A 4083-nucleotide genomic window follows, 5' to 3' on the forward strand; every position below is an offset into this window, starting at 1 on the left:
TATCAATATTATATACACCTGAAAAACATAACCTCGAAATCGACTCATGCAGGAAATTAAGAATAACGCGAAACATCAAAATCGCCAATTTCTTTAATTTCTTTCTAATGGGGATCGAGATATAAACAGAACACCATCGAAGTCTTTCGAAACTTTCCGATCAGAAACAAAGATATCCTTGTGGTAACTAATTGAGCAGAAACTTAATTGGTAAATCATTTCAGAAATTGCTAACTTTTGTCATTTACCGACGCGCAACTTGTGCCATCAATGTAACTCGTAGGTAATCCACTAATTATCAGCGCATTGTAGGGATTGTTCACAGCGCTCATACCGCCCATTACAGCACTACAATCTAGGCGGTCGAACCATGCGTCAATATAATAGGGATCTGTGCTATCCGTAACTCTGGAGCACACAGCGCACAAGTGAGTTTCACTCTTCATTATCCCTACTCCCAGCTGCTGCCTTTCTCAGCTTTCCCGCTATCTTCAACATCTCCCTACTCCTCGCGGTAGCGTCCGCCTCTCGACTCGAGCATTGCTCGAGACACTTACTGTCCGGCCGAACCATCGATCACATCTTACTGGAGAACGAGCAATTTTCTCTGAACTGTACAAAGTCTAAACGCATCTCGCGTGAGAACGAGCAATGTTCTCCGAATTAAAATAAAGTCAGTTTGTTGAGTTACTTCGTGGCTACTTATTTCTCTGCTTAAAAAATTAAACATGGAATTTTAATGGAGTAAGGACCCTTCCTCGAAATCACTTTTGGTCCTAATTTTAACAAGGTGCAAAATGATTTAATCTTGAATATTTTGCCTACAGCATGTTTTTCACATTGTCTTATTCCATTATCTCGGCAATTTCCACCTCATCTCTGGTAATGGATCTTCCGACCGCGCTTGTCCACGTCCGTCGACTGCTATCGGATGTCGGGTGCTCTGATCAATGAACTGCGCTGCTGCCGGGATGCTGAGTAGCATTAGTCGCGGGAGTTTTGAAGGCGGGACTCACATCCGCAGTTCACCTACGTTGTATAATAAAATATTGTGCCAACTATCTGCGTTTTTCTTCCCTTTTTTTGTCAGTTCCAACGTAACTCCATACATAGTCGAATATATGAAAAAAGAAAAAATCCCAAACAAATAAATGATATGTAACGTATTGTCGTCCCCAAAAGAATTTGACCTTTTCGCTCGAAAATAAAAATACTGCTGCCATAATCTAGAGTTAACCTATAGGCAAGAAAGCTGGTACCTAACCTATAAACCCCCTGCCAGTCAGAACACGCACTCTCCGACGGGCTTTCGCGAGAATATGCCGAATATTTTAGTTCCTGTATAATAAGGTCGCCTACAATTTTTTGAAGAGAATTTATATGCTCTTGTGGCTGAAGTTGATTTGAATTAGAAAGAAAATAAGTATTTTTGTTTAAAAACAAGTATTTTTTGTTTAAATATAATAACATACATTTAGCCGTATAAAAACACGATAAAGTTTAACACTTATTAATCATAAAAAAATTACATTTATGTACATTTGAAACAAAACTGTCAGTATTAGGAATATCGAAGTTGTCTTTTCTTGTACGTTAGGGAGAAGTACTTGCTTGACACGGGAGGCAACTTTTTAAAGAGACAAAAAATTCAGGCTAAAAAAACTATAAAGTTTTTAACAATATACTGCCTGGAGTTTTTCATTTAGGACATTCTAGATCAAGAATAAAGTTTGGCAGTTAGAATCATCTTTTCGTGGCGTTCAGCCAAGTACCTAGGAACTATGCTGAATTTCGGACTCAGCTACTGCGCTACGAAAAAAGCTTGGAAAAATTTCCCACACTTTGGGACCTCTTTTTCCTTCTCGTCGGCTGGAAAAATTGTTTTCCCACCATGCGCACGAGCACTTTCATGCAACAAGCAAAATTTCCACAGCCCAAAATGTCCTTTATACCAACTATTTTACGGCATACGCGGTCACTTAATATTGTTCACTCATTGTGTCCAGATTACCTCAAATTAGCATAAAAGTGCAAATAAAATAAAATCGAGATTGATCCTTCAATATGAGAGAAATAGGACAACACTTGATTCTCATGTCTTAAATTCTTTTCCGTCTCTAACCCTAATTTTTTCTATTATAACTTGAATTCTTTTACAAATCACCTTTCTATACGATTCCCATTTAAGCCAGCAGGAATGAAAAAATTTTCTTAGATTTTAAAATCTACTCATCATATATAAAAGTCTTATCTAAAAAATATTTTTCAAACAGTGTTGCTGTATTTACTCCTTATACATTACTGAAGTCTTAAGGTTATCTAGATGAAATAGTAAATACATACGTTTACTTAAAAAAAAATATCAAAGTTTCTCAAGGTAAAATAATTATACACCTGCGATATTTTAAATTCTACTAAATTGCTAATGTGGTACTAATTAAAATTTTTCTATCCCACTAAGCTACGCAATAATTTTAATCCGCGACTTATTTGTTACGCTGCTGTAAAAATATTTGTTTAGTAATTTTTTCTAACATTTCGAAAAATGTTGACCTTTTATACTTTGGTCTTAATCCTGGACATTATTCTTAATTATTTTGGTAAGTAAATAATAAATAAGAATAATTTATCTATCTTGTTATAGTTGATATGTTGGAATATTTGTTAAACATTCGTTCAGAAGAATCTAAGTTGTGATGTGCAGTTCCAGGGAAAAGGGTGGTATATTTGGGATTCATATGGCAATACTTAAAAGGAAAGTCTTTCAGGTGTCCCTCGCCGATTCGATTCTTCCTTAAATATGTTGTAGTACTCGAAAAGCTAAGCGACACGTAATCTTTTATATCTGCGGAAAAATACTTTTAGGGGTTGAAAGAGCCCCTCAAAGATAGATTTATTCTTCAAACTTTGAACAATAGTGATACTCATCAAAAAATGTTTGAAGCATAGTGATTTTTTACACCATAAACACCGTATTCCAGCAATATTAGTCCAACCTAATACATCACAATGAGTCTTATAGGAATTACTGAAGCTGAAGTCCACCGGATTTTCAAATATACTTGGGTTTTCTGCAATATATCCGCTTTTGTACCATCATTATTTAAAAAGATTAGTATATTTTGGCGAGCTTAATTGATTCTGCACCAAAGACTGAAGCTTAATAATATTAAACCTGATATGACAATTGATATCGTAATTCATCAAAATAATATAATCGGAGAAGTAATGCACATAATTTTTTCAAACTCTAAACCCAAATACATCTAAACGTTGAATTTTTCCTGTTGTTCCTGTTGGAATAATTTTAAAAATTACAATTTTATCGGAGGGTGTTGCTTCCTCTACTACATTTGGGCAATGACCACTCCATGAATCAAGGAGTAAAATGCTATTTGGTTCTACATTTGGAAAATAAATATCCTCCAACCAAATCTTGCAGTGATCTAAATAAAGTTATAAATTTCACTCAATCTCATACTATTACTAAACTCTCCACAATTATAGGTTTCAGAGTAATGACTGAATTAAAGTAAATTAATCGTATTATGCTCTCACTAAATTCAATACTATTTTTACCATACAAATTCCCACATATTTTTTGTCTTTTCACAGAGATATCATCAGGTATGCCGCCCAAAACAAGAGACTTCGTGACAAATTTTGGAATCAGAAGTGAACATGTAAATCCGGAAGGTAAACCTTGTATGAGTCAAAAATTAATAACAGACAAGTTAGGTAATAAGCTGCTGATTTTCTTGATATCTTTGAAATGGGTTAAAATTACATTGTAATCTACAAAATCCTCTAAAAAATCCCCAAAAAACGTCAAAATACTTAGAGATCTTATAAAAACCTTTACATCTTTAAAAGTTTTTTTTTTAATTCCTTGAAATTATTGGAAATACTACACATCAGGTCGATAAAAGGAGTGTTTGAAATGCGGTATTGAAGGACATTTTAGATAATATTATAAGACCAGACTACCAATGAAAATAAAACAGGAAGTTAAAGACAAGAAAAGATACGATCAGAAGGTATTTCGACCTAAGAAGGAAACAGATAATGTAAACCAGGTATCCG

This window comes from Belonocnema kinseyi, chromosome 4, assembly GCF_010883055.1.
Source record: "Belonocnema kinseyi isolate 2016_QV_RU_SX_M_011 chromosome 4, B_treatae_v1, whole genome shotgun sequence".
Lineage (NCBI taxonomy): Eukaryota > Metazoa > Arthropoda > Insecta > Hymenoptera > Cynipidae > Belonocnema > Belonocnema kinseyi.